Source organism: Magallana gigas, chromosome 3, assembly GCF_963853765.1.
Source record: "Magallana gigas chromosome 3, xbMagGiga1.1, whole genome shotgun sequence".
NCBI classification, from domain to species: domain Eukaryota; kingdom Metazoa; phylum Mollusca; class Bivalvia; order Ostreida; family Ostreidae; genus Magallana; species Magallana gigas.
In genome coordinates, this window is record NC_088855.1 from 26,283,405 (window position 1) to 26,292,877 (window position 9,473).

The window sequence follows — 9,473 nt, forward strand, 5'->3', positions numbered from 1 at the left end:
GTAAAGCTAACTTATCTAAGGGTTTTTTTAATTGAAAAAAGTCGATGTTTATACTGTGGGTCTGAATCTGAAGGAAAGTGATTTTTCCCCCTGGATGTCCAAGATACACTCAACAGAGAGACGAACCTTTTATACAACTTATTGGCACTAGTAGACCTTTTCATATGATCAATATACTTTATGATAGTTCTGATTTTTCATATAAATAGAATTGTAAAATTGTTTCCCATGTTTTTAGTTATATTGGAGCTCCCAAGCGTTTTTGATTCTCTTAAGTTACACTTTTTAAACCTATCTTAATATTTTACATGTATATTTACTTATTATATAGTTCCCTTTTATTACTGTTCTTTTCAAATGGGCTGGATCATGAAAATCTCATTCTTAGGTTTGTATATTTGCAATTATAAATGAAGGTGATAGGTTTGTTAATGTAGGTGTGAGTGAACATGTCTATCAACAATATGTCTTGCAATCATATTATTACTTATTAGATTTGTTACTGGCTGTTTAAAGAAATTTTTTGGGTCGGGGCCTCGCCTTCTATGGACTTTACCGACCCCACAAATTTCTTTAAACAGCCAGTAACAAACCTAATAAGTGTTTTGTTTTGTCGAGGACCTAAAGTTTGATATGTAAACAAACGTTTGTGTAGAAAATCAGTTCAAATAACGTTACGTCCGCCATGTTGCCCTATAAATTTTGACTCTTGCCTTTTAAAGAAATTTGTAAGGCAGCCACGTGACGCGTTTCATCCAATGACGTCGCGACATTCTAGTCCGAGACAAAACAAATGGTAAATGTTCAGATGATTATTTAATATTTAAGTATCCACTGTCTTTTATATACATAATATCAATAATATTCTTTAAATTTGTAATACCATTATTCTTATGCCCATAGATAATTTCTTCTTGACTTTGTATGTTTGGAAGGGTTAACATAGGCTTATCTGTTTTCCAATCCATTCAATAATTTGAACATTCCGTTCAATAAAACACTTTTAAATTAACAATGTAGGTGCCTGTGATAGGAATGTCAACGATTTACTCCAACGCTGTTGTATAATCTTGTACAAAATATTTCTATTCAAAAAATGTAAGAACAAGGTACATTTTGCACCAAAATCGGCCCAGTTCCGAAATCAAATGAAGATATTAGTGAATAATGTCTAGGATTTCCGTGTTTTAAATCAGTTTATATTTTTTAGATATCTCAAGCAATTCTCCTTATACAACTCTCTAGACTTACTATGTCTGATGACGAAAACAACGCTCACGACGTCATGACGTCAACTTGACGTTATCAGATTTCAATGTAATAACATCTGTACTGCGTGAAAAATTGTAGATTAATTAATCAATGTTATGCCGCTATTGTGTTTTTGCTATATATGTATGTGTTCTACTCTTAACCTTTCAGTTACTTGATAATTAACTTTTGATTTGATATTAGTATTATATAGGGTCTTCATGGTGACAAATTCCGACAAATGAAAAACGGTTCAAACAAAAACGCAATTGGTAAAACATCTACCGGTACATGTATAGGAAACATTGTTCTTCTCCATTTTCCTGACACTCAATTCAATTATGTAATACAATACCTGTTTATCTTTTACTTCATAATATTTAAATATTAGGTATATACATGTATGTTTATGTACATACATGTACAGTATATATACACATACATAATACCTAAGATTGTAGGCGACCTCATTGAATCTATGAATCAAGAAATTATAATTTTTGTATAATTAAAATGATAATTTTTATTTTTCTCTGCAACTACCTACTATTAAAAAAAGTACCAACATAAAAATAACTCTCTCCCTCTTTCTCATCGAATATATTTAAACATATTGTCAAGGAAACACTTTTTGCTAGGCACGTTCCTATATATTTTTCCCTCACACTCTCTCCGTAAAACTTCTCAAACACTATAGTACTCTCTCTCTCTCTCTCTCTCTCTCTCTCTATTCAAATGGAACCAAATATAAAACACAATCATTTTGTTCATATTATTCCTCTTCATTTCCGACAAGACTGTCTTCTTCACTATCAGAATTATCCACAGGCAACGCTGCAGCGTCATCAAAGTAGCTGCACCAACTGCGTACACCAAGGTTTTGAATGTCTTTGTATTTTGCATACTAGTATGACAAAAACCATATTACACTTGTGATGTGGGCGCACATACCCACAACTCTAGATCCTACTTTGCATTTGCAGAACCATGACTTAATGCTCATCTCATCAAAATCAATCCACAACATATATTTCTTTGCTGAGATATGTCTGCTTTGAAGTTTGGCGCATATGATACCATCATGGTCATTGTTGACAAGAATTTCATATTTACCATCTTTATCAACGTGTTCTTGGGCATAAGACTTAGCTAGCTTTATCTGGTATACCCCCATCGTTAACTCTCGTATTTCTTCTTCTGAAAGTTGAGGAAATACAATACTTGCATCGCTGGAGTCGATCTTCTGCCATCTTATATCCCGTTTGTCCAGACCTATTGTTTAAAAATCCACGTTAACATATATAACAAAATTAATTGTAATCATTTTATAAATTCATATCAAGTATGACAAAAAAAATATTCTTCAGATGTTGTAACAATCTAAACAAAATGACCTTAATGTAATGATTTTATGTCGAGTATTTTTAGCAAATTACCGTTTCTTTCTACATATTCTTTAAGTACATTTGCTTACTTTGAAAGAAAACGCTTCTTTGCAGCAGTAGATAGGTCACTCTCAACTGCTACACTAACATCAGGCCTGAATTTATTACATATGGCGCTTATGATGCGAATATAGTCTCCGATGTGTGGAATCTGACTATTAGGAATTGTCCGATCTAAGTAGTTCCAGGTCTTGAGCCTACCATTCACACTTTCCACAACCCATCGCAGCTACAATAATTCAAAGTGTAGATTTTGATTGATTTACAATAATTTTTAGTAACTATATAGGAAATTATTCTTATCATAAGTTTAGTCAAAATACAATTGAAATATTGTTTTTAAAATTTACACTTAAAATACATGTTCATACATGTTTTTTTAATCCTAATTTTCAACAGTCATCTTACTTTTGTAACTAGACGTGTTGCATTAGACTCTTCTGTTGAGTGTTGTTTTGCTCCACGTGTTAAGAAGGAAGGCATTTCAATGTGGATTCCAATGTCACTCAGTAGAGCTTCTGCATCCCTAAACCCTCTATCGACTATGAATATGTCGTCTTCCTGTATCCAGTCCTTAATTTCTTCTACGTTCGTTTCTATCATATGCGTCAAAATCTGTGCATCCGAATTCTTAGAGTCAGCCAGGTATTGACCCAGTACGGAAACAATGTACCCCGATGTTGTGACCGCTATCGTGGGTTTAACCAACGGCCTATGTTTATGAGTACTGTATGATCTTCTTGAGAATGTAAAATTGCCACTTTTCTGCAGGTATATATACGTCCCATCAAGTACTAGTATTACTGGATTTTCAGCTACATTGCATAGTAGTTCTTTAGCTAATGGACGGGTGTGGTTTTCTTTAACGTCTTCCCCAGTAATGTGGGGAAATCCCAAATGATGGGGAACAAAGTTTGACATTAGAGCATGTTTTGCTGTCAGTACCGCACGCCTTACCTATGAAAGATAATACAGTAATAAAACACGTTTAAATTAACAATGTAGGTGCCTGTGATAGGAAGGTCAACCATCTACTCCAACGCTGTTGTATAATCTTGTACAAAATTCAAAAAATGTAATTTACCTATTTATTGACGAAAACAATTACTGTTAGTAAATCTATTTTAAATATTTGTGATCAAGCAATTTAGAAACAAAGCAAAATTATTTTATTGTCATCCTGTACAAAAATTAGGTTGCTAACTTGCTACAGATTCCATGAAGCAGAATTGTTTGTGCCTAGAAAAATTAGCGATTTGATGATATTTAATTACATCAGAAGTTATCCTATAACGGAACAAATAAAACACAAAAAATATCGGCTTCCAAGATATATAGTTACTACAGCATTGTTCACGAAAGAGTACATGTTAGCGTATCATCATTTGTAAACTGTTATTGGCTGGATGGGTGTGAATACAAAATTTTAACAAACTGAGTGGGTGCAAACAAAAAACTCTCAACATGATATACTGTTAATTTTGTATTTTCACCCACCCAGAAAATATACAATGAACAATATCAAAGTTTCAATTTATTGGGTGAATGTAAAACCAAAATTAAACAATATGACGTATTGTAATTTTTAAATTATTTATATGTGTACACTTCTCCAGTGAATTTAAAAAAGGAGTTTTGTTCTGAATTGAATAGTTTAACGTGTAACCATGTATACAATATTTTTTTAAAAACATATTTTTTTTTAAATATATAGATATCACACAAAACAGCAATTATATGCGAAAAGTTTATTATGAATAAAATAGTTATTAAATATTTGAAGGAATTAATTGTAAATTCAAAAAATAATCATTTAAGTCTCATTTTAACCCCCCCCCCCCGTTGAATGATGTAAACATGTAAATCTACATAATAAATATGTAAAAACTGATAATTTTTAATTAAATAAACTCAAGTTATAAACATTGATTCGTTAATTTGTGCTTCTTTGCTGTTGAATTTTGAACCGGTTTCATGATCAAAATTCCACGCTGCGGGTCAATTTTCAACGGATTAGGGTCTTTATTCACCAACTTTGGTCTCAATATTCAACGTTGAAAAATGACCCCCGGGTCAATTTTCAACCCGGGTCAAAATTCTTCGTTACACCGGCGCGAGTGGATAAGTGATCCGCGGTCGGTTCGTGTTCTTCTACATGTACCTTATGACGCGTTTATGTTTCATATTTTGCACGGACACAACTATATTTTATTATGTTTTCAACTATTATATTGGTTTAAGATGAAAAGATACATTTATTTTACTTGTACAGTTGATTAAGCATTGATTTATACGATAGCGTATAAGGTAGTTTAAAAATCAAATCAAATTATAATCAAAGTTCCATGTTACATGTTTACGGTAGGTGCTAGCACGATAAAGGAATGCCCTGAATTGAGGCATTCGATGATTATTTTAAAAAATATTCACATGAGTTTAAACAACTTTAGATTAGATTCTATCGGTCACATATTAATCACTACTGTAGTTTCATTGTGGAAGCGAACTCATTGCTGCCTCCCCCCTCCTCCCGCCCCGCTGACTGGTGCTTTTTTAATTGGAGAAAAGATAGCAAGATCTGTCGAAAATCATTTTTGGTGGTTTCTTATGTGTAACATTTTGTTTCACTTTCCCACCCCTTTGTTTATTCGGCCAGTCTGTGTTAATTCAATTGCCGCATGCGACCGAGAATCTTGTGTCGCTTCAGCGCACACAGCTCAGAAAATTTATAGCCCCAGGTCATCAATTGTTATGTAATTGAGTAACAGTTGGAAGGGTGATTTTACTACATAAAATAATAAAATCATAATATAATCTATTTGAATTGAGTACCATGCGTATAGATTCCCATAATAATTAATTTTTTTATTACCTTTCTATGTTTACATTTAATTTTGTTCAAATAATTAATAAATTTTCTATCATTTAAATTGTGTGCTTCATCAAATACGTATTCCGATTACCTTGAAGTCATTAATTTTCCATTGGCTTTTGACAAAAGAGAGACGCATGACCATCCAATGAAAACAAATACACAGAGTTTGATTGACAGGTTTAGCCAGGTGCAGGTCTCACCCGATGTCCGAGGTTATGTGTGCTGCTTGTACACAGCCGAATGGTCTCAGTAAGAGTTATCGATATAAATAAATAATAAAAATACATGCTTATCAAAACATGATCGTGCAAGTTAAAGTTGATTTAGGTTTGTTCCAATAGAAATCATGTTTCACTAACTGTATTTAATAAAATTCGCTCAATTTTGTTAAAGTAATGTAAAACACGGGCGCCATTTTGAAACAATTAACTTGTCAGAGAGTTCCGAATGAAATCTGATAAACGTTTCACACGGTTCTCGCACGCTTTGCTCGAAACGATTTACACGCTTTGCCCGAAACGCTAAACGGTTTACATGAAACTCTAAAAGGTTTACACGAAACGTTTCTCGCACGTAGGCCGCACGCTTTTTTGGTGTAGTAGTACGTTTTAGGGTCTGTAAATTTTGTCAGCACGCAATTCTAAACTTGCACATAGTCTTCAAAAATTTAGAAATATTTTAATATAGAAGTTATCTTTGAGAAAGGTTTACGTGTTTTGTAGGCGGGTTCAGTTTAAAAAAGAAATACAATTCCTGACATGAATCATGAGTACATACTGTTTATAACAATGCTTGCTACCCTTGAAAATTTAACTCGCCATTAAACATCTCACTTTTTAAAGAACGTTTGAAACGATTACATAAACTCTGCTCGACAAATAGTTTTCCTAAAATATTTTCTTCCTTTCTTTGTTTCAAAACACGTTTTATATACAGGCTTTCAATCACAACACGTTTTTATAACAAAAGCAGAACTGAAAGTATAGTCATTATAATCGTTTGACACCATATAACATATATTTTCAACTCGCAGCAACAACGGTAGACCTACTCGGGGCTTTGCCACGAGCTCTGCTCTAGTTTCCCTTTATTAAGGTCTTCCGTTTCCAACGGAAGACCTTACTATTATTCTGAAAAATTTTCAAATTTCTTATTATTTTTTTTTTCTTCTAGACGCCAACTTTGATCCTTAATAACTCGCTCGTTTGTTCACGGATTGTTTTGAAATTTTCAGGACTGATAACATGCCGCGTGATGTTGTCGTTGCATATTTTAGTTGAGGAAAATCCCCATCCGGTTTTGAGTTATTCCCCTTTTAGTAAAATTTAACGACTTCTTTTGTCCAGGGGGGTTTAGCTATAACGATGACTGGCAAAGTCTCAAAGATGGGCTGGTTTGGAAGCTAATACATTGAATTTGTGCGAGATATATTTTATTTATTATTTAAATGCAAATAAAAGGGGTGGTATAGATGTTGAAACAAAGGTAAGAAAAAAATTCAAAAAAAATCGCGTATTCTCCGTGTTAGTTTTTTACCTGATAAAAATTTGTTATAACATGTATTTTAAAAGATCTTGGTCTTACCAAGACCTTTCATTCGGTATACAGAAAAAGGGGCTGGCCCCTATAATTAGGGAGTTAGATGCGTCAAAAGTTTCTTGTCAATAACTTGTAAAGGAATAAAAATTTCTAATGCATTATTGAAGCAAAGTTGTAAAGAAATTAATTTTAAATCCTTCCGTGGTATTCAATTTAATGTTTTCGTAATTTATAGCCAGTATTTGCAGAAACAATTGTTGTCAGTTCGGTCCATTTTTGTGGGGGTGCGCACGTTTAGGAGGTTATGAAAGGGCTTTTTGTAATGCACTAACTGATACATGCAGCGCGCAAAAATAATTCTACATAAAATTCCCAAATGTTTTTATTCATATGTACATATTCATTTCATAAAGATGAACGTCTTTGACCTTATTTTTGTTGTTTGTTTCATAACTGTGCCCCTTTCTATATTTAGATGCATTACGAGACTCAGGTAACCGATCGATAGAAGAGTCGCTAGCTGTATTCAGGCCGTCGCCTTGACGACAGTGCATATGCTTGTAGAGCTGAGTGGACGTACACATGTTTAACGCCCCACTGTGTTACTGTAACAGAGACATTTTGAATTGTTTCAGTACTGGGAGATGTGTTAATAAAATGGTTCGAATGCATGGTAATTAAACTCAACTTTTCTACAGTACGTATACACGGCCGTCATATAAAGTACAATGTGTATTACTGACATGACAAATGTACGCCGGCAATTTAAACGAACGCGGGATTGCTCCCGATAGAACATTTCTTTTAAAGCAAAACGAAATACTGATTTCCGATGGATATAATATTATCATCGTGGAGATGATATTAAAAAGTGAACTTAATATTCGTATACAGTACGATAATATTAGCCGCTATTTTTAAGTAACGGTTATTAGGGATATTAATTCTGACTTGCCCCGCGTTTCACGTTTTTTACTTGCAATGCATCTACAAACGAAAATACCAAACAACCTTCGGCAGCAATTTATAAATTATTTATTACATACTAGTACACAATATTAAAGAGATAATTAAATAAATTGTGCTTTATAATTGTACTCGCTATCTTCCGTGGAAATAATGGCATGGAAAAAATGTTGTTCAATGTTCATCAAAAACGATGTAGCCTTAGCAATCGAAAATAATTAACAAACTGTATATTGATAGATTGACACATTAACAAACATTCAGACCCGCAATGTATTTTTTGCAAATTCTATAAAATGTAGACTCAATAAGTGAATTTTTCCGTTTGGGGTATTTTGAATCACATGTGTACGCTATGTGTACATGTACATATAGATTAATAGCCATATAGATAAACACTTTCAGTGTTGAATTTTTAAAAGATATTTTGTACATGCAAAGCAATGCAATGCAAGGGCTATTAAATTCGAACAATGTACATACGGTAGGGATCGAACTCAGATACTGGTTCTGCTTGTTCTACAAACAGCGAATGAAATGCGAAGTATTAGGGTGTTATTTTTTAAACAAATAAGTATTGCTCTCTTAAAACCTTGCATTACTAAACAAAGTATTTCATCGGAAGCATTATTAGTTACCTTAGCTGCATATATGTAGCTCTCTGTCTGGAAAAATTGAGTACCATCCGAAATTTTTCATACAAGGGCTATACAGACTTGCAGCTAACATTACCTTAGAATTTGCCGCTGTTCATAAATTCATTAAAAGACGTGCAGATTCAAGTGGTTATATGTTGTTTGATATGGGATTTATGATGTCTATTTATATTATTTTAATTAAGGACAGTTGAGACGTTCCTCAATTTTATATGATTTTCCTTGATATTTCATTCCTTATTTATTAACATTTAAACCTGTTAATTCCAAAAAATTTAGAGTACATTACAAGGCTCGTTTTGGAGCTAGAATATTTCGAACTTTCCTTAAAATAGCACGCAAAATGCATTTGAATGCTTATAAGTAAAGTCATACTATATATTTTAATTTGAACACTTTATACTCAAACCAAAAAAATCATATTACTTAAAAATTTAATTATGAAATAACAAAGTGGAAATCTTAATTCACATTGTGGAGATAGGAAAAAATGGAAGATACATGAAGGTCGCGTCTGACCTTAATATTATACAAGCTATAGCTTTCCAAAAAGCTTGCCTGACTACCCAAATTTATTCAATGGAAGCATGCATGTATCAATTAGGCTATCTTATAAGAAATGAAATTTAATTTTCGCTGCGGATCATAAATTATTAAACTGAACGAGCAGAGTTTAGAAGCAATTTCAATCTTTTTCTTCGATCGAGTGCATGTACCTGTATATCACTGGAAATTAAATCA

The 9,473-nt window shown here is 33.0% G+C and overlaps 1 long non-coding RNA gene across 1 annotated transcript; it reads right to left on the minus strand.

Moving 5' to 3' along the window:
* Positions 1 to 1,766: 1,766 nt before the first annotated feature.
* On the minus strand, positions 1,767 to 3,394 carry LOC105330533 (uncharacterized). Its single transcript, XR_010711547.1, has 3 exons — positions 3,105 to 3,394; positions 2,688 to 2,925; positions 1,767 to 2,523 (listed from the first exon to the last, which is right to left on the minus strand). It is a non-coding gene; the product is annotated as an uncharacterized lncRNA (long non-coding RNA).
* Between the last annotated feature and the right edge of the window lie 6,079 nt (positions 3,395 to 9,473).